Below are 23,228 nucleotides of genomic sequence, written 5' to 3' on the forward strand. Positions count from 1 at the left end.
ATGACAGTCTCCAGATCCATTCACGTCCCTACAGATGACTCAATTTCATTCCCATTTATGGCTGAGTAATATTCCATTGTACATATGTACCACAATTTCTCGATCCATTCGTCTGTTGATGGGAATTTAGGTTGCTTCCATGACCTGGCTATTGTAAATAGTGCTGCAATGAACATTGGGGTGCATGTGTCATTTTGAATAATGGTTTTCTCTGGGTATATGCTTAGCAGTGGGATTGCTGGGTCATATGGTAATTCTATTTTTAGTTTTTTAAGGCTGTATAGTGGCTGTATCAATTTACACTCCCACGAATACTGCAAGAGGGCTCCCTTTTCTCCACACCCTCTCCAGCATTTGTTGTTTGTAGATTTTCTAATGATGCCCATTCTAACTGGTGTGAGGTGATACCTCATTGTAGTTTTGATTTGCATTTCTCTAATAATTAGTGATGTTGAGCAGCTTTTCTTGGCCATCTGTATGTCTTCTTTGGAGCAATGTCAATCTAGGCCTTCTGCCCCTTTTTTAATTGGGATGTTCGTTTTTTTAGTATTGAGCTGCATGAGCTGTCTATATATTTTGGAGATTTATCCTTTGTCTGTTGTTACGTTTGCAAATATTTTCTCCCATCTGATGGTTGTCTTTTCGTCTTATTTGTAATTTCGTTTGCTGTGCAAAAGCTTTTAAGCTTCATTTGTTTATTTTTGTTTTTATTTCCATTACTCTAGGGGGTGGATCAAAAAAAGATATTGCTGTGATTTATGTCAAAGAGTGTTTTTCTGATGTTTTCCTCTAAGAGTTTTATATTGTCCGGTCTTACATTTAGGTCTTTAAGCCATTTTGAGTTTATTTTTGCATATGGTGTTAGGGAGTGTTGTAATTTCAGCCTTTTACATGTAGCTGTCCAGTTTTCCCAGCACCACTTGTTGAAGAGACTGTCTTTTCTCCATTGTATATCCTTGCCTCCTTTGTCATAGATTAGTTGACCATAGGTGCATGGGTTTATCTCTGGGCTTTCTATCCTGTTCCATTGATCTATATTTCTGTTTTTGTGCCAGTACCATACTTTCTTGATTACTGTAGCTTTGTAGTATAGTGTGAAGTCAGGGAGTCTGATTCCTCCAGCTCTGTTTTTTTCCCTCAAGACAGTTTTTGCTATTCGGGGTCTTTTTTGTCCCCATACAAATTTTAAGATTATTTGTTCTAGTTCTGTAAAAAATGCTATTGGTAATTTGATAGGGATTGCACTGAACCTGTAGATTGCTTTGGGTAGTATAGTCATTTTCACAATATTGATTCTTCCAATCCAAGAACATGGTATATCTCTCCATCTGTTTGTGTCACCTTTGATTTCCTTCATCAGTGTCTTACAGTTTTCTGAGTACAGGTCTTTTACTTCCTTAGGTAGGTTTATTCCTAGGTATTTTATTCTTTTTTTGTTGTTGTTGCAGTGGTGAATGGGATTGTTTCCTTAATTTCTCTTTCTGATCTTTCATTGTTAGTATATAGGAATGCAAGAGACTTCTCTGCATTAATTTTGTATCCTGCAACTTTACCAAATTCATATGATTAGCTTTAGCAGTTTTCTGGTGGCATCTTTAGGATTCTCTATGTATAGTATCATGTCATCTGCAAACAGTGACAGTTTTACTTCTTCCTTTCTAATTTGTATTTCTTTTATTTTTTTCTTCTCTGCTTGCCATGGCTAGGATTTCTGAAAGTATATTGAATAAAAGTGGCAAAAGTAGGCATCCTTGTCTTGTTCCTGATCTTAGAGGAAATTCTATCAGCTTTTCACAATCGAGAATGATGTTTGCTGTGGGTTTGTCATATATGGCCTTTATTATGTTGAGGTAGGTTCCCACTATGCCCCCTTTCTGGAGGGTTTTTATCATAAATGGTATTGAATTTTGTCAAAAGCTTTTTCTGCATCTATTGAGATGATCATATGGTTTTTATTCTTCAGTTTGTTAATATGGTATATCACATTGATTGATTTGCATGTATTGAAGAATCCTTGCATCCCTGGGATAAATCGCACATGATCGTAGAGTATGATCCTTGTGTTGTTGGATTGTGTTTGGTAATATTTTGATGATGATTTTTGCATCTATATTCATCAGTGATATTGGTCTGTAATTTTCTTTTCTTTTTTTTTTTTTTTTCTAATTTGGAGTATCTTTGTCTGGTTTTGGTGTCAGGGTGATGGTGGCCTCATAGAATGAGTTCCTTCCTCTGCAAATTTTTGGAAGCGTTTGAGAAGGATGGGTGTTCATTCTTCTCTAAATGTTTGATAGAATTCACCTGTGAAGCCATCTGGTCCTGAACTTTTGTTTGTTGGAAGATTTTTAATCACACTTTCAATTTTATTACTTGTGATTGGTCTGTTCATATTTTCTATTTCTTCCTGGTTCAGTCTTGGAAGGTTATACCTTTCTAAGAATTTGTCCATTTCTTCCAGGTTGTTCATTTTATTGGCAGAGAGTTGCTTGTAGCAGTCTCTTATGATGCTTTGTATTTCTGTGGTGTCTGTTTTAACTTCTCCTTTTTCATTTCTAATTTTATTGATTTGAGTCCTCTCCCTCTTTTTCTTGATGAGTCGGGCTAATGTTTTATCAATTTTGTTTACCTTCTCAAAGAACCAGCTTTTAGTTTTATTGATCTTTGTTATTGTTTTCTTTGTTTCTATTTCATTTATTTCTGCTCTGATCTTTATGAATTCTTTCCCTCTACTAACTTTGGGCTTTGTTTGTTCTTCTTTCTCTCGTTCCTTTAGGTGTAAGCTTAGATTGTTTATTTGAGATTTTTCTTGTTTCTGAGGTAGAATTGTATTGCTATAAACTTCCTTCTTAGAACTGCGTTCACTGCATCTTATAGGTTTTGGATTACCGTGTTTTCATTCTCATTTGTCTATGGGTATTTTTTAAATTTTCTTTTTGATTTCTTCAGTCATGTCTTGGTTATTTAGTAACATATTGTTTAGCCTCCATGTGTTTGTGTTTTTTATGTTTTTTCCCCTGTAATTGATTTCTAATCTTATAGTGTTGTGGTCAGAAAAGATGCTTGATACAATTTCAATTTTCTTAAATTTACCAAGGCTTGATTTGTGACCCAAGATGTGATCTATCCTGGAGAATGTTCCATGTGTACTTGAGAAGAAAGTGTAGTTTGCTGTTTCTGGATGGAATGTCCTATAAATATCAACTAAATCTATCTGGTCTGTTGTGTCATTTAAAGCTTCTGTTTCCTTATTAATTTTCTGTTTGGATTATCTGTCCATTGGTGTAAGTGATGTGTTAAAGTCCCCCACTATTACTGTGTTACTGTCAATTTCCTCTTTTATAGCTGTGAGCAGTTCCCTTATGTATTGAGGTGTTCCTATGTTGGGTGCATATATATTTATAATTGTTGTATCGTCTTCTTGGATTGATCCCTTGATCATATGTAGTTTCCTTCCTTGCCTCTTGTAACGTTCTTTATTATTAAGTCTATTTTATCTGATATGAGTTTTGCTACTCCAGGTTTCTTTTGCTTTCCATTTGCATGGAATATCTTTTTCCATCCCCTCACTTTCAGTCTGTATGTGTCCCTAGGTCTGAAGTGGGTCTCTTGTAGACAGCATATACATGGATTTTGCTTTTGTATCCATTCAGCAAGCCTGTGTCTTTTGGTTGGAGAATCTAATCCATTCAAGTTTAAGATAATTATCGATATGGATGTTCCTATTATCATTTTCTTAATTGTTATGGGTTTCTTTTTGTAGGTCCTCTTCTTCTCTTGTGTTTCCCACTTAGAGAAGTTCCTTTAGCATTTGTTGTCGAGCTGGTTTGGTGGGGCTGAATTCTCTTAGCTTTTGCTTGTCTGTAAAGCTTTTGACTTCTCTGTTGAATCTAAATGAGATCCTTGCCAGTAGAGTAATCTTGGTTTTAGGTTCTTTCCTTTCATCACTTCAAATATATCATGCCTCTCCTTTCTGGCTTGTAGATTTCCTGCTGAGAAATCAACTGTTAACCTTATGGGAGTTCCCTTTTATGTTATTTGTCGTTTTCTCTTATTGCTTTCAATAATTTTTCTTTGTCTTTAACTTTTGCCAATTTGATTACTACATGTCTTGGTGTGTTCATCCTTGGGCTTATGCTGCCTGGGACTCTCTTTGCTTCCTGGACTTGGGTGGGTACTTCCTTTCTCATGTTAGGGAATTTTTCTACTATAATCTCTTCAAATATTTTCTCAGGTCCTTTGTCTCTCTGTTCTCCTTCTGGGATGCCAATAATGCACATGTTGGCTTAATGTTGTCCCAGAGGTCTCTTTGACTGTCTTCATTTCTTTTCATTCTTTTTTCTTTATTCTGTTCCACAGCAGTGAATTCCACCATTCTGTCTTCCAGGTAACTTATATGTTCTTCTGCCTCAGTTATTCTGCTATTAATTCTTTCTAGTGTACTTTTCATTTCAGTTATTGTATGGTTTATCTTTGTTTGTTTGTTCTTTAAGTCTTCTAGGTGTTTATTCTTTAATTCTTCTAGGTCTTTGTTAAACATTTCTTGCTTCTTCTCAATATTTGCCTCCATTCTTTTTTCGAGGTCCTGGATCATCTTCACTATCATTATTCTGAATTCTTTTTCTGGAAGGTTTCCTATCTCCACTTCATTTAGTTGTTTTTCTGGGGTTATCTTGTTCCTTCAACTGGAACATAGTCCTCTGCCTTTTCATTTTGTCTACCTTTCTGTGCTTGTAGTTTTTGTTCCACAGGCTGCAGAATTGTAGCTCTTCTTGCTTCTGCTGTCTTCCCTCTGGTGGATGAGGCTATCTAAGAGGCTTGTGCAAGCTTCCTGATGGGAGGGACTTGTGGTGGGTAAAGCTAGGTGTTGCTCTGGTGTGCAGAGCTCAGTAAAACTTTAACCTGCTTGTCTGCTGATGTGTGGGGCTCAGTTCCCTCCCTGTTAGTTGTTTGGCCTGAGGTGACCCAGCACTGATCCTTACCTGGCTCTTTGGTGGAGCTAGTGGTGGACTCTAGGAGAGCTCACACCAAGGAGTACTTCCCAGAACTTCTGCTGCCAGTGTCCTTATTCCCACAGTGAGCCACAGCCACAACTTGCCTCTGCAGGATACCCTCCAACACTAGCATGTAGGTCTGGCTCTCTTTCCTATGGGGTCACTGCTCCTTCCCCTGGGTCCCGATGCACACACTACTTTGTGTATGTCCTAGAGTGGAGTCTCTGTTTCCCCCAATCCTGTCAAAGTCCTGCAATCCAATCCGCTAGCTTTCAAAGTCTGATTTTATAGGAATTCCTCCTCCCATTGCCGGACCCCCAGGTTGGGAAGCCTGATGTGGGGCTCAGAACCTTCACTCCACTGGGTGGACTTTTGTGGTATAAGAAGTGTTCTCCAGTTTCTGAGTCACCCACCCAGCAGTTGTGGGATTTGACTGTATTGTGATTGTGCCCCTCCTACCAGCTCATTGCGGCTTCTTATTTGTCTTTGGATGTGGGGTATGTTTTTTGGTGAGTTCCAGTGTCTTCCTGTCGATGATTGTTCAGCAGTTGGTTGTGATTCCAGTCCGCTTGCAAGAGGGAGTGAGCGCACGTCCTTCTACTCCATCATCTTGAACCAATCTCAATAGTTCTTAAATGATCAGATTTTACCATCTGGAATCAATTGCCCTGTGATGAAAAAACAGATGTTCTATCAAGGTTGCTTTGTGATCAAATAGGCAAAGAGGAAGGGTAGGGCCAGCTCCTGAAACACAGAGCCCTGTACAGAAACGAGACATGGAAAAAATGATAAAGTAGATTGTGTTTGGCCAGAAGTGAAATGAACAAGGGTAGGAGTTATGTTTTGGTTCACTTATGAGCCGTCAGTCCTGTAGCTGACCAAGAACCACCATCACAATTAGTCCTTAGGTTTCTGATACATAAGAGGAAAGATAAGTTTATTATTCCACTTAAATATACATCCCATGAGGGCAGTGTCTTTCATCGATTTTGTGCCTTGCATGAAGTAGGTCCTCATTTTACCACGTGGATAGATGGATGCATAAAGTTGCTTCCCATCGAACTGCGTCCTTGATTTGGATGTCTCTCCCATCCCCTTTTAGGTTGACACCAGCCACATCCAAAGCTCCTGAGATTCCAGTATCTTTGTTTGGAAGATGTTGTGGAAGGCCACCTCCTGCAGGCTGAGGATGAAAAACCAACTGTGCAGGTTGCTCCGTAGGGTTGTAGGATTTATTTCTGATCTAAGTTGAGGTCCAATTTACCCCTAAAATGTGAGTTATGAGGACTTTTATAAATTTTACTCTAACTGCTTTTAAAAAATTAAGTCTAATCTTTATGGGCAAATAATCTTAGAGTTTTAAACTGAAGTGTAGAGCTGGTCTTTATTTTCTATTTTTCTTCCTTTTTTAAAATAAAAGAACATAAGTTCAAAAGTATGTGAAGAAAAGCAAAAGATCAATTTTGCATCTATTTAAGTCATCATTTTTCTTTTTTATATTTGGTAATATGGTGAATTATAGACATTGGCTCTCAAGAATTAAAGCAACCTTGTATTTCTGGGATAACTCCTACACTGTTACTATGTAATATGTTTTTACATGTTATCATATTTAATATGCTGATATTTTATGAAGGATTTGTTGTCTGTGTTTATCAGGGATATTGGTTTGCAATTTTCTTTGCTTTTATTGTGATATTTTTGACAGGTTTTAGCATCAGGGTTATGTTGACCTCATAAAGCAGGTTGGGACATATTCCCATCTCCTTTATTTTCTGAAAAAGTTTGTGTAAGGTTGGTCTTTTTTCCACAAATATTTACTGAAATTCAGCACTGAAACCATCTGGACCTGGAGTTTTCTTAGAGCCGAAGACCAGTTTGAAAACACATTTTGTTCTTACCCAATTCACCTGAGAGAACGCACAATAATCACTTTCTCTTGGTATCACATTTAAAACTTTTGAGCCACTGTTATTCAATCATCAGTGACGGTGACCATGAATAATAACTGATGAATTACCAAGGTCAAAAATAGACATGATGTTCATAGAAAAAGAATGTTCCATTTCCTATTTTGGTTGAAAGATGAGTTGATTAGACCGGAGAATTAGAAGCCCAGTTAGGTAATCCAAATCCAGCAAGTCAAGGATTGGGGACCAACACTTCCAGTGCTTTTCAAAGCACACTCAGTATAATTTGTCTTTTCTGTCCTTGGCACTCTGATTACTGTCCATGTTCCTAATTTCCAGCATAAAATAAAACATCATTGAGCCTGCCAATGCATTGAAATCAGTTCAATGAAGTAAAAACTGCCAAGAGCAGGCAGATTTGTATTATTACAGATATATATAATTTCTGGTTTTAATCCTCCCATTCCCAAATCCAAGTTAGATTTTCAGGACTCTATTTCACTCACGCACATAGACAATGAATGCAGAGGACTCCATAAAAAAGAGACATGTATACTTTTGCTGTGTCATTTTATATTTTTCCATTCTCCATTGTAAGTCTCAACAAAGAATACATTTGTTCTACCTAAAGGACTATGAAAATGTTTTAGATTGAATATATCAAAAGCCATTCAAATGTGTTCCTATCAAAGGATAGAGCATGGCCATAAAGGAATAAGGCTGAATTGTAATAAATAAACTAAAACATATTCATTTCTTCTGTTGGCTGCATACTTATTCCAGTGAGTTTACATACTCAGTTTACATAAGGAACACTTCTCTTAGAATTGCCTTCAGAAGCTACACCCCATCCTCCTGACAGTCCTCAATGGAGTGATTTGGGTTACTGTTAACAGATGAAAGTCATTAATGGCTGTGCTGGATATTCTCCATTTGCCCCTCCAGAACCACTCTCCATGCCGCTCCACTCAGCCCCGTGTCTTGGGAGGCTGTATTAAGGCTCCCCAGTTCTCTGGCTTTCTCTCAAGTTTGGCCAAAGGGAAACACCATCAGAAATTGGAAGGCAAAGAAGAGTATGAGCTCAGAGATGTGGCTGTCTTCCTCCTCCAAAGTCCCCTGCTCCAGGGAGCGTAAGGGCTCTGCTATCCCTTGTTGACTTCCTATTACCCTTCTCACATCTTTTGCAAATAGACACTTTATTAAAGACTCCTCAGTCACACACACACACATACACAATGTGAGTCAGCAATATGTTTCCTGCCTAAACCCTAACTAATAAAGGAGTCAAGTCTGCTGAACAAGCTGGGTGATCAAGCTAGGTAACATGACTTTTAGTGAAAAAGATAGACTATATAATCATGAGAGTAATTTTTTGACACTGCTCATTCATTGGCTCTGAAGCACTTTCCAAAATAGAAGTTCAAAAATTGTTTAGAGCATATTCCAAACATCTAGTCTCTGAAGGTGAGTACTTTGATGGAAACTATTCATTTAGCTGTTAAATTTCTGTTTGTTTGTTGTTTTTAAACATCTCAAGACATTACCATCATATTTTGTGATATCTGTTCATTACTTCCCATTAAAAAAATAGGTACTTTGGAATTCCTGAATGCATAATCAAATTTGGGGACAATACCGGTCCAGATAGTAAAAACAGGAAATAGCTTATTACTAAAAAGAGAGAGGGAGAGAGAAAGATTGAGAAAGAGATATTTGAGAATAGATTGGACATCACAGGATACTGAGAAAGAAAGAAAATTGTTTCCAACAAACATTTCATTAAGTAGACAACAGTAAAATTATCGTGTTGTGATGGGCAGTTTGTCTATGTAAAATCTGCATATGTTTGAGGAATTCTTGATCTCCTTAGACTCTTCAAGAATCAGTTTCCTTTTTTAAAAGACTATTAATACTTAAGACAAAAACTTGTAAGCTGACCTAGTGGCTATTTCTCTCTTTGGAGCCAGTTAATTTCATAAAGCTGGTATTAAGCTATTCTCTTTCTTTTCTCTGTACATAATGTACTATATTGTGCTGTTATTGTGCCTTAAAAATACATGATGAAAATTCTGAATGTTCCCAATGTTTTTAATTTAGATTTGCACAATCATAGATATTAGAGATGGAAAAACTAGGATTCTTCCTCTTCATATGAACCATAGACCTTGGTCTGGGACTTGGTTCCCTTTTTTTGATTAATAAAGCTTGTTGGGGGGGGTGGTGGTGAAGAAAGCCCTCTGGGCAATTGCTCCCATTAGTTCAGGATTTCTGGACTAGCATTCTCTCTTTAATGGAGCACCATTACTCCAGTGATTTATCCTGGAGACCTAACAAATAATGTCTCTGTCTTGGTATTATCCTTTAAACTTATTGGCTGACAGATGTTATGTTTCTATTAACTGCAGTATATTTGAGCAAAGGATGTTGTCACTGCAATTAACTATAATATCAAGATTGGTCTAAAAAAGTCAGCAACATGGAACTCTCCAATCCCTTGTGTTTGGGACCATGAAGACAACCAAATTCGACCTTTTCGTTATATTTAATTCATATGATGGAATATTGGCACACATAGAATCTATGTAGTTTATTTTGTTAACAATGATCTATATCTTTAGTTCCTTTAATCTGCTCATAGCTTAATGTTTCTATTTTTTTTTCCACTCGAGGCAAAATCGTCTTTTAAATCCTATATTATTTTGGAGAGTCTCCTAATTTTTCTTTCTTTTCTCAAGTACAGCTCCATCTTAGATTCATATAGCTGAAAGGAACTTTATAAATCATCTAGTTGCTAACCTCATTTCCAATATGAGGAAACTAAACCCAAAAAGTGATTCGCCATTATCCTGTTCAAGCTTTTTCCCGATATTCACTAACAAGGTATAATATACTGCATTTTTAACGATAACAACATTTGAAAAGGAATATGATCTACTTTCTAGGAGTTAAGGCCAAGTTTTTTCTTAACAGTGTGAAATTCTACTAAAATGTTCTGTTTATTTCAAATCAGTTATTTCAAAACCAAACTCATAGTTAAGACTGTCTCATTCCAATGTAAACAAACCGAGAGCAGATCAAGACTAATCTGGTCCTTATCAGATGCTATGTTAGCTAGCTATATTCTCATATGTCTCTTATCCTCCTTAACAGATCCTCTTATGCCCTTATGCCTCTTATCCTCTTATGCCCTTTGTTTTTTCCTTCTCCCAAAATGCCATGGCCCATGCTTTCCATGTAACCAAGTGGACCCATTGATAAAAGATATTGGCAACCCAGAATCCACAGCTCTTAATTCCAATTGACGTGATATGCCAACATAAATTTTGGGAAAAATAAATTAGTATTTATTTTGCTTTAAAAATACACAGAGGGGGCTTCCCTGGTGGCGCAGTGGTTGAGAGTCCGCCTGCCAATGCAGGGGACACGGGTTCGTGCCCCGGTCCGGGAAGATCCCACATGCCGCGTAGCGGCTGGGCCCGTGAGCCATGGCCGCTGAGCCTGCGCGTCCGGAGCCTGTGCTCCCCAACGGGAGAGGCCACAACAGTGAGAGGCTCGCGTACCGCAAAAAAAAAAAAAAATACCCAGAGGAATGAGTTAATTGTTTTTAGCAGAAAGAACCCAACACAAATTGATAAAAATGTAACAGTGCCTAAAAGTAAGCACATGATTGAACATGAGCATGGGAAGAACTCCAGTGACTCCCAACCATCCTCTTTGATTGGTCAGAACTGCCCTCTTGAGTGTCCAGCCTAAGACTAGCACTTATGACCAGTCAGTACAATAAAGCAGGTAAAACTCTTCCACTTCAACTTCACCTGTAAATTCACAAGGATAATCTATTTGCTCTCTCTGGCTAGAAAAATTGCAAAAGGGTGATTCTAATGGAATAGACATTTTAAATTATAAATGTTTCATATTTTATGTAGTTCATTTTATACATATTTTTCTGCTTCTTTGTTTAAATAAACAGTGGTCTCCAAAAGAATCTCGATTTGTCTAAAATATTAATTAGTTAAAACTAAAATATTTCTCTCTGTATTATTTGTCCGACATCCCTTGGAAAGAATTTTTAACCAATAGGAAAAAATTAAAATTTATACTGAAGAACATTTTTCTAAAGTCCATTTGGCCAGGTCAGTAGGTTTGGAATTTGGCAGTGCCTGTAAATTTTATTTAATTTCACTTCACTTTGAAATTTTGCTGAGTGAATAGAACTAAGGGAATCAGAGAATGATTGATTATAGGCTTTTAAAAAATATTGCCTAAAATAGTGAGGAAAAGACAAGGAGTTGAAGACAAGAGAACCATTCAGTGGATTAAACAGAATTTTAGAAACATAGGTACTGACTAAATGTACAAAATGAAAAAGTCTTGAAAAGAATTATTTTATTCTTTATGGGTATAAGTGATATTTCTTTCCTATAGAACAAAGTAAATATTTAATGAGCGTTACTAAAGGGAGATCTTAGTAATAAAAGGATAAATTGGAATTAAAAGAGTGAGACGAAGAGTTTGAAGGATTTAAAAAATGTATTCCATGCTCTGACCACAAATGGGTGCAGCTGTCTTGTGTCATCTGAGGAATGAAACTATTTCCTCTCTCAATGGACATCTTCATTCCCAAGGTTGGCTTCTTAGAAGAGTCATGTACCCCATAATTTTTCATAAACTGAGAACCTCTAAGAACACTGTGGCACATTGGAAAAAGGAGATCAACCACTTGGGAATGTCAAAGGTCACAGAAACATAGACTAAAGCACAGTTCCAACATATAAAATATTATGGTAAGGAAAGCCTGACTTCAGGCGAATGATCAACTTTAATATGAATTTCCCTCTACACATTTTGGAGCAAGTGCCTGCTACAAACCAAGGCTGGTGGGAAGAGTGGACCTGTTTCCTCCAAATAAGTGTGAGAAACCTACACTCGCAGACATCACAGTGGCGGTACAGGAACTTAAATGTTCTCTTTATTTCCCCTCAATCACAGGCAAATCAAGTGTAAATCAGACACGAAAGTGAAGGATAAATACCCTTTCCGAAGAAAATTTCCACACGGATATTTGTGTGAGATGGGAGTCCCAAAGTAAGAATTTGCCATTGTTAAGACAACCAGGCTTAGCATAGTTTAAAAATTCATCCCAATTTAGCTTCACAGATTAGTAAATATTGGGGGTGGGGGGGCGGTTTTCTCACACTAACCAATACTCCAACTCTCTGAACACCAACTGGGTGCCTTAGAGTTCAGTTCTATCACAAACTACCCAGAGTTAGCACAGACCCCACAGATTAAGGGCTCAGTCCCACAAAACTGCCCCCACTTCATGTCAGTTGCAAGTCCTGGACCTCCTGTTCTTCTACTAAACAACAGGCTGTAAATCAGGGCTTCCCACAGCCTCATCCTTGGGTTTGATCATTTGCTAGAATGGCTCCCAGAACTCAAAAACAACAAAAAAAAGCCAGTTTACTTACTATTACCAGTTTATTATAAAGGATATTATAAAAGATACAAATGAACAGCCAGATGAAGAGCTACATGGGGTGAGGTCTGGAAGGGTCCTGAGCATAGAAGCTTCTGTCCACGTGAAGCTGGGGTGCACCACCCTCCCCTCCCAGCTTGTGGATGTGTTCACCAAACTAGAAGCTCTCTGCTATTTAGGGGTTTTATGGAGGTTCTATTATGTAGGCATAATTGGTTAAATCACTGGGCACTGATGATTAACTCTCTGGAGGGAGAGTGGTGGGGCTGAAATTTCCAACCCTCTAACCACAGGGTTGGTTCCTCTGGCAACCAGCTCCCATCCTGAAGCTGTCTAGGGGCCCACTGAGGGTCATCTAATTAGCTTAAACTAGGTATGGTTGAAAGGGGCTTATTGTGAAAACAAAAGACACTCCTCTTACCCCTGTCACTCAGGAAATTCCAAGGGTTGTAGATGGTCTTGCCTCAGGAACCAGGGACAAAGATCAAATATATATTTCTTATTATACGACAAGATCACATTGGTTTAAAGGGGCAATAGGAGATGAAACAGTGGAGGAAACAGGGATCCAATTATGAAAGGATCTTTTAGTATAAGTTAAATGTATCCAGTAGTCAATAGGGAGTTACTGAAATATTCAAAGGGAGTGATATGGTCATACTTGCATTTTCCAGAGATCCCTCTAGGAACAATGTGGACAGTGGATTGGAGACGTGCAAGACTGACAGCCAAACCCAATGAGGACTTGAATAGAGCTATGACAATGCCATTGAAGAGGCATGGTCAGATTCGGGAGATAGTATAAAGGTAGATGTCGCGGGATTTCATAGGATACCCGATGAGAAGAGTAAAGGAGAGGAAGAAATTAAGGCTAACTCTTAGATTTCAAGCTTAGGTGACCAGTTGGGCAGTGACCCAAGTAGCCAAGGACCCAAGCAGAGAAGAAGAAGGACTAGGCTTTCAGGCAGGAGTCAATGAGAGCACTTTTGGACATGCTGAGGTCCCAGTGGGTCATTCTGGTGGAAATGACAAGGAGGAAATTAGAGAAACAGATCTGGAGCTCAGAAGAAAAGTCTCACAAGAGATAAGGATTTGCAAGTTATGCGCCTGTGGTTAGCCATGGAAATAATGAGTACTTCTAAGAGAGGCTGAGGTGAAAAGATGTCAGGCAGCATCCTTGGGGCAAGCATGCATAGAGATCCAACTCTTCACCCATAATAAGGGAGCCTAATTGGAGGGAGAAAAGGGTACATGCCTGGGGTCAGTCCCCACTCTTGATAAAGCTCTGAGGTTAGGAGAGCAGGAGCCTGGATCTGCCTTAAGGAGCTTTTCAGCAACACAGCTCTTAGGAAGTAGGTACACTTAAAGGAGTGGCTTCTAAGGGAGCCTGTGTAAGGGCCACCACCAATATAGAGTTGAAAGTGCTCCATGTGGAACCAGAATTGAAGGCTAAAAAATAATGGGTGAGATTATAGTGTGTGGTGATATGTGCAAGCTTTTGAATATAGTCAATCCTCATTATTCCAAATCCTTTATTTGCAGATTCACCTACTAAAATTTATAACCCCAAAGTCAATACTCACAACATGTTTGTGGTCATTTGTGGACATGCATGGAGTGTCAAAAACTTGAGTCCTCGATGTACACAATCCCAGGTGAGCTCGAACAAGCCGAGGTTCTGCCTTCTTGTCTCCGCTCTCATGCTATAAACAAATGTCCTTTTCAAGGTAGTTGGTGTCATATTTTTTACATTTTTGTGCCTCTAGTTGGTAATTTAGCTGTTTAAAATGGTCCCCAGCACAGTGTTGAAGTGCTGTCTAGTGTTCTAAACACAAGACTGCGATGTGCCTTACAGAGAAAATATAGGTGTTAGATAAGCTTCGCTCAGGCATGAGCTATATAGTGCTGTTGGCCATGAGTTCAATGTTAATGAATCAACAATATATATTAGATAAGGTGTCTTTAAACAGAAACACACACAAAACAACGTAATGTATTGACTGATTGATGAAAATGTGACCAGAGGCTCACAGGAACCCAACCCTATATTTCCCCTAGGAATAGGCGTTTGCTATTCATTAATTCAGTGTTCACAGTGACTTTACAGGACATAATTACTGCAAATTACAAGGACTGACTATATCTGCAGAAGATTAGAATGAGCCAAGAGCCACATCGGTCTTAAATGAAGCTCCTGATTTATTCAAAATTGTTCATTATACATTCACCTAAGGTTCAGGGAAAGGTATTGTTTTTGAGTGTTTACTTGGGTTCCTGAAGCTGGGGCAGGGTCAGTGGGGGAGATATTCTCTTTGAACCACCCAATCATTGACTGCAGTCACGTGAACTGAAGAAGTAAATCATATCATGGAGTCCAGGGTCCCATCCTGCCATGTGCTTGCTCTGTGACCTTGGACAAGCATTTGCCATCTCTGAGTCCTCATGCCTCGCCCATGAAACCAGGCAATGACACCACATGACCCCTCAGATTCCTGTCAGCTCTGGCCGTCCATGATTCTGCAGCCAGTCCCAAAGCAAGAGACACTGCCATCAATTGTGATATTAGGATGACATAAGGATTTACTGGAGTGCACTTCCTGTATTTTCCAGTGCAACCTGAGGAGAGATTCATTAGATTATTGATTTAAAGATTCTGCAGTTCTTGTTTAATTTTAACTTTTATGACAGGAGTAAACCCAAAGGAAAACTGTAAAACTGTAAGAGTAAAATACCCTCTATTATTTCAAACTTAATGGTATTAAAAAATAGAAAGAAACAGCATAAAGAGAAGAGTGTCTAATTTTAATTATTTAAAGCAAATGGCTTGAATGTTCAAGGCTGGACCCAAATGTTGTGCATGCCAGGCCTCCCTGAGCACCCCGCTCTGTATTTTAGGTCTCTCCAGAGGACCCCAGCATATCTTACCAGCAATTGCATGCTCCATTAAGCACTTGGCAAAGGACTGGATGGACATGTGTGACCCAGACGTTTCCATGGAAGCTTAGGCCTTCCAGATGGAGTCCTCATCTTAAGAATGTATGCAGGGTCAAGATGTAATCCATTGTTCCAAAGAATACAATGATGCACAAAATAAATGCTCTAGTTTATTTTTCCTCTTCTTTAACTGTAGAGGATACATCAATAAACAGAATCCTTTATTTAACAAAAGGTATCTCTCTTCCAAATTGTCGGAGGGTAACCCTAGGGAGTAGTGGAAAAAGTTGAAAAGATTAAACACACACACACACACACACACACACACACACACGAAAATCACCTTGCCTTATCATTTTCTTTAGCCATATAAAAAAATCACCATGCTATCTTCAGGCTCAGATCTAACATCTGAGGGGATCCAGCCACCTTCTCTTCCTCCATCTCCGTCCCACACTTGGAGGGGCTCTTGTATGCATGGGTGCACTCACCAGCATGCAGTGACAGCCTGGTCATCTTTCTAAAAGATGGAAGAAGCCCTTGTAGGCACTGGCAGTGGCTCAGGGCCACTGGGCTGCAGAATTCTGAGGTGCTGGGTACTCGGGTTGTCCAGAAGGTGAGCATCTCCCTTTAGTTCCTGGTTGTCCAGAAGGTAAGCATCGCCCTTTAGCTCCTCAGGTTCCTCACCCTGTGGCGGAGGGACATAACCGAACTGGCATGTGTACAACTCTCTCAAGATGCAATTTTATTCTTTCTCCACATACAATAATGCATGGTCTTTTCATGGTTTTCCTAAGCGCCCCTCCAACTCTAAACATCTCAGCACATTGAAAGCTGTTCCTCTTGCAGGATTTAAAGCATAATAGTATATTGCAGTGTGTGTAATACACCTGTAAGTGCATGAGAATACTGGCCTTCTGGGGATAAGAGTAAACAGTCGCTTCTACATAGAAGCAGCTCAAGACATAAAATGAATAAAATCAGTGTTTCAGTGAGAAACCACTGTACATTCCTATGCACTTTTATGAAATACAGAAATGCAGCATCACTGCTCTCCGTCCACTTGATCAACCCCCTCGAAGAGCCATGAAAGCTCCATGGCTGTAGGACCCTGTCCGTCTTTGGCACCTGGCCCAGTGCCTGACATCTACTGAGTGGTCAATAAATGTTTGTTGAATAAATAAATTTAATTCACTCTTTAATCTGCAGAACGTCAGCGTCTCTGCTCTAAACAATTGGTTTAATTTCAAAACCCACATAATAAAGTCGACCTGGGTTCCCCATCCCAAGTCTCATTCTGGAGATGTTTTTAATGTTGGGAAATGCATGGGGCCACGTGGTGTGCTCGGCTAGTGTCAATTATGAGGACACAATTTCCTTCTCTTGTGCTCTACAAACAGTTATGTGAGTGTTCAGCTTTTGACTTTAGGCAACAGACTGGGTCCTGGCGGCAGCAGCTATGAAGAGACAGTCATTGGACAAAAGGACCGCTGAGGGCGAGGAGACCCAGTCATCACTCCTCCTTCAGAGCATCTTCATGATGCACCCAAACGTCCCACAGCTTCGGTTGGAAAACAATCAGGATCCACAGTCTCTCAAGTTAGTGTATTTTGCTCTCGTCGTCTTTTCCTCCCTAAATGTCATCGCACTTTGAAGTCTACACATAGAGCCAGCAGCTGCCCAAATGGAGACAAGAACACCATGGAAACTGTTAGGAGCTCAGGAAAGGCAGTACCACTTACCCTGTTCAACTGTTTCTTTACAAAAAAAAAAAAGTGTGAGGAGCACTTCCCTGGTGGTCCAGTGGTGAAGACTCTGTGTTTCCACTGCATGGGGTGCAGGTTCCATCGCTGGTGGGGGAACTAAGATCCCGCAAGACGCATGGCACGGCCAAAAAATAAAATCAATTGCAATAAACTCAAAAAAGTCGGAGTGGGGGAGCAAAACTATCCACTACAGGCAGCTAGGCCAGCAGACCACCCTCACCTCAGGAGGGTCCCCAGAGATGCATACCCTACGACAGACGCCAGAGAGAGAAATCAGTAAGGGGCTGGGGGTGGGGGGGGGGGAGCAAATCAGCTTTAAAAAAAAAAAAAGCCCCCGCACGGCTTGCGGGATCTTAATTCCCCTACCAGGGATCAAACCCAGGCCCTTGGCAGGGAAAGCGTGGAGCCTGACCACTGGAGCACCAGGGGATTCCACCAGCTGAGAAAAGGCAGGATCCTTTTGGTTGCTTTTCCCAAGAAAAGGGGTATTTAAAGCATTTAGACATCTTAAAATTGATGTTTGTAGCCCCGTAACTAAAGTAAATATCCAAAATAAAAATACTTTTAGAATTACACACTTAGTCAAAAGACCTGCAATAATGTTGTCATCATGTGATGCAGGTGGAAAGAAGTAAAGTAGAAAACCACATGCCGTGCACTCGGGGCTGTGGTGAGCCAGATGCACTAGTGCAGCCTGGACCAGTGTCAGGAAACAGCAGCTGGCCAGGCGGCCCCTGCTGCACTGCCCCACCACGCTGGGGCCCCTCACGCTCCCCACAAGCCAACCTCTAAAGGGTTACAGCAGGTCAGTGCCCCCGATATATAGGTCGTTCAAGTGCTGTAATGTCATTGCTAAATATGATCCTCATTTTTTAACTTACATATTCGTGTGTGTGAGAAGATACACCAAAATGCTTAGCAGTGATTAGATTGAGACGTGGAATTGTGAGTGACTTTTACTTTCTTCATGTTTTTTGAGTTTTCACAGCTTTCTACACCAAGCATATATTACATTTATGGCCAGAGAAAAGAAGAGTAAGAATACTATTTACAGAGAGAGAAACTCTTAAAGGAAAATTAAATCATCCCACTATTGACTCATCCCTAATTCAGTGCTGGTAGCAATTTGCTAAATCTGATATGGTCTATATCCAAGAAATGTGTCTTGGATGCCTACTGTGAGCCTAGCACATGGGATACCAAATAATATGAAGCATGACCTCTGTCAAGGAGGGGAGTTAGGTGTACACACCACACACACACACACACACACACACACACACACACACACACACACTCCACATACCCTCCCAGTCTTTGCTCAAATACCCTTGCCCCAAGAAGGCCCACCTGACCATCCTGTGTAATACTGCAGCCCACCTCCACCCTGTACACTGGATTCTCTTTACCACTTCCAACCTTTCTTTTTCCAACTCTTAGCACCTCCTTCAAGAAGAGCGGGACAGGCAGCTCCTCACAGGGCCACTGAAGCTGAGGCTGTCAGAGGGGGACCCAGGAACAGGGGCCCAGACAACTCCAAGTGCTGTGGAGATGTAAGGCAAAGGGATGCAGAAGAAAGGGAGGACCAGGCTGGAAAGAATAAATTGACCTAATCCTCAAGCACCTGTCCTTGAGAGGAAAGGAAGGACTGCAAAGAGCAAGCTGACAGCTTTTAATTGCAGGGCACTTCAGTCATCAGAGTAAACAGTTCACTTGTCATCACAATTTCAGGTACAGGGAAATTTAATTCCTTTATTCCAATGGCTACAAGCTAAGGTTCTCTGATCAGAAATAGACTTGAATCCAGGCTCCCCATGTGTTACCTCAGTGACCCTGGGCAATTTACTCAACACCTCTGAGCCTCAGTTTCCCCATCTATAGAGTGGGGAGAAGAGTAGAGCCCAGGATAAGGCATGGAATGAGAGCAGGAATGCAGAGCGCTTTGCTCAGCGCCTGGAAGGGAGTGAGAGCTGGGCTGGGTGATGGTGGAGAAGGGGGCACAGATATGGCCTCTTTCAAGGGCAGCCGTGCTCACCAAGGCATCTCCCTCCCTCCCACGTCTCCAAACACACCTGCCTTTTATCAGGTCCTCTGTGTGCAGAGCCGTAACCACACAGCGGGCAGAGACATCCCCAAAAGCTGCTGCTGTGTAAGACATGCATCTTTCCCAACCACCCCCCACAGCCCTCCTGGGAGCACCTGCCTTTGTCGGGCTGGGCCCTGTACTATCACTGTGTGTGCTGGCCAAATGCGAGCAAGACAAGCGATGACACTTGAGTGGCCGCGTGTGTCCAGTGAGTGGAGATGTCCTCAGTGTCTGGGAACATGGAGAAATCCAACTGCAAACAGCCCTGCTTTCCTCCCAACGTCATATTTGCAGAATACTCCCGGAACAGCTCAACTCGTAGAAAGAAGACCCAAAGTGACAAAGCTCCCCGAAAACCATCAGGAGACCCTCAGAACAGTCACTTTTCTCAGAAAGGGGAAAAGAAGCCTGCTTAATCATGCCAAGGGGTGAGGGGTGCTTCTGGGGTCGAGGGAGTGTCAAGAACTCTCATGAAACAGTTTTGAGAATGTCACATGGAAGAATGGTAGCCTTTTCAAGACATCCATCTGACCCTAGCATCCAAGCCTTGGTGTTTTCCTAAACAAGGCCCCTCTCTTCTTGGTCGTCCTCAGAGAAGTGAGAAAAACATATGCTCCACAGATTTCTTGAGTTCCCTGTGTGGGACAACAAAGGTTAACTGTCTTCTTTGTCCCAAAGGAGAACAGTTGTTTGTGGTGTCAGACCACACGCATTAGGGTCTTCCCTGCCCTCCTGTGCTTGGCTCTAGCACTGTCAGCTTGTAAAACATTTCTGTCCCACAGTGTCACAGTCAATCACTAGAAATTCAATTTTACTTTTACACTTGTCCAGCCCCTCAGATGACACATTACTTAGTCATAACAGCAAACACATCCATCGTGTCTATTTTCTCTCCAATCCAAGCAGAAACTCAGATAATATTACGAGTCTAAAACTAGAAGAAACCATTCTAATTTTCTGGCCCTAGAACTGAAGACATTTTTAACCCAATTTTGAACCAAGTCTCTATTTTATGTTTTAGGTTTCTTGAAACTATCTAAAGCAGAACTAAATCTGGGCTTCTAATAATTCATCTGGAACTAAACTAGAATGAAAAACTATTCCTTGAACCAAATGTGCCCAAAACCAACTCTTGGTGCCATTTGAGTAAAACAGGTGTTGCATTCTTCTGTTGGAGTGAGGTGGGGCACGGAGACCTGAATACAACGTGATGTTAGCAAAGTGAAAAGTGCGAACAGTGGTGGAAGATGCAACCTGAAGCCACTGGCCAAGGTCAAGTCAGTGGCCTGAAATAAATGAGACCACAGGTCCACAACAGGAATCTGCCCCAGTTAGGTAACGTCAGAAGGAGGTCTTAAGTCAGCACTAGGGAAGCCTATCAGAGCCCAGACATAGGTAAGAATAAGGACCAATACAAGTGATGGGCTGGGTAGGCCAGATCATGCAGAAGGCCAGCTGGGGCAGAGTTCAAGTATTTAGGTCAGAAACCTGAGATTAGCAGGAAGTGGAGGATGGAAGCATCTAAGAAACGTAAGAAGGCAGATAAAAAGGATCAATGCCCCAAAAGACACTGATAATAGTGGAAAGTTCCCTGTTACTGAAAAGATGAAAGCTGACCAGCCTAGTCAGGCTGGCTTAAGCTGAGATGGTCAGGAGGTGACCATGGTTTCCTGACAGCTATCTAGCCTGACCTGCACACTGGGTTTCAAGAGCCCACATGCTACACATAACACATGTGCTTGAAGCATGCTTTTTGAATGAATGAATGAATGAATGAATGGGTTCCTGCAGATCTGAGGTATGACTTTGCTATCTTTTCTTATATGTACAATGTGTAGCCCACTCAGACAAGAATAAGTCTTGTGAAGATAATAGTTTTTCTCATTCTAGACAGTGGAGTCTTAAATCTGATAATCAGGTAAACACCACCTGGTATGTATCTTTAACACTATCTAGAGACTTTTTTTTTTTAATTCTAAACTTTAAAGTGACCAAAGGATGGTTAAGGACAATATGCAAGCTACTATTTTTTTTAATTTTTATTGGAGTCAATGTTATGTTAGTTTCAGGTGTACAGCAGAGTGAATCAGTTATACATATATCAATACATATATCCATTTTTTTCAGATTATTTTCCACATAGGTCACCACAGAATATTGAGTAGAGTTCCCTGTGATACACAGTAGGTCCTTATTAGTTATCTATCTTATATATAGTAGTATGTATATGTCAATCCCAATCTCCCAATTTATCACTTCCTCCCCACATTTCCCCTTTGGTATTCATAAGGTCGATTTTGAGATCTGTGAGTCTGTTTCTGTTTTATAAATAAGCTCATTGTATCATTTTTAATTAGATTCCACATATAAGGGATATCATATGATATTCGGATACCAACATCCAGCTTATCCTTGCTACAGAGCATCGAAAGGAGCAGCTGTGGTATCATCGGGATCCTTTTCTGGATGTCCCAAGTATTCTTGTCCCTGAAGCCTGGTTTGTCCTGCACAATGATTCTTCTGGAAGCACATTTCAGATGTGTACCAGCTCAGAAACGAGTCAATGTTCTCCCACCATCAGTTAATAAAAATCCTTCTTCTGGCATCTCTGTGGGTCTCACTCTCCACTCCCCCACTCCATGTAGCTTTCACGCCAGCTGTGTGGACGGTCATGGCTTTCCCCAGTGTCTTGAATTTTTCCACCTTCATCCTTTGCTCATGCACTTCCTCAGTCTGGGGTGTCCTTTTCCCACTTCGATTCCCTGGGTTGAAATCCATCTTTGCCAGATCTCAGGTTCCTCCCTGGGCTACCGCTACTTCCAACCGGCTAGATCCCATGATCAGAAATGCTACTCCAGCAAATTTTCTGCACACCTGACCTTTGGGTCAGATGGTCATACTCAATCCAATGCCATTTAGTTTGGGAGACATTTGGCACTTGTATAACACACTCAGGAAGAGGCACTGATCATATGAGCAAACTGCCAAGATGAGAGAAAAAGAGAGAACACACTTCTCCAATGATCCAGAAGTGATGACGTAGGGACAGGTTCCATGAAACACAACTCTGCACCAAAACTTTAAAAGTCTTCTGCTGGATGGAGGAAAGATGTGACCACAGAGGGAAAGCACAGGGAGTTTCTAGCAGTGAGGAAACTGTTCTGTAACCTGACAGTGGGGGGTGTTAACACAAAAACCTCTAAACGTGGCAAATTCGTGGAACAGAACACCAGGAGAAAGAAAAGTCAACTTTCCTATATGACCTTTTTTAAAATTTTAAGTGTTCCACCAGAGAAATGAACTATGCATGAATAATCAGTCATTACTTCTGAAAACAGCTGTCAAGCAGGGTGGAATTAATGACTTTTGACATGAGTCCAGCTCCAAGGTGATAAACAGCATTTGCTTTGTGTTTGGGAATGAGGGGAGGCAGTTGAGGGAAGAGAATGTTTTGCACCAAACAATACTGTACAGTTTGAAAACTTTGGCCTTGGTCTATGTAGCACCAGACTTTATTTGCATTTTCCTTTCCCACATACCTTAAAAGACTTTAACACAAACATCACATACCGATTGTATATATAGCTTTTCTTCACCTGACCTAGACTTTTATTTTCATTCATTATTTCTTATCTAATTAGTTTAGTTATTTCAACTAACCCTTGCTTCAGGGGATGCAGGCAATTTGTTTCGGAGCCACAAAACTATGCGTGTTTTTATTGTTACTAGAGTTTCCCAAAGTCTGCCCTAATTTCATCATCTGTGACATACTTTATCAGGTTAATGATTCATTTCTTTGTTAGTAGCAATTTGATGACTACACTAAAATCTAGACATGTGAGTTGTAAATGATCTAATTTGCTATCTCTTCCATTGTTTCTTCACATTAATCTAATTTCCATCCTCATCTCATTCTGTAAAAATCCTAATTAAAATCCACCAGGGCTTAGTTAAAAGTCAGGCTCAAGTGAAAAAGGATTTAAATGAGCTCTTAACGGAACCCAGAGACCTGCCAGATTTAAAAGCTGCCTAATGCCTAGCCAGGTTATAAAAGACTTTCAC

The sequence above is a fragment of the Globicephala melas genome, chromosome 5, assembly GCF_963455315.2.
Source record: "Globicephala melas chromosome 5, mGloMel1.2, whole genome shotgun sequence".
NCBI lineage: Eukaryota > Metazoa > Chordata > Mammalia > Artiodactyla > Delphinidae > Globicephala > Globicephala melas.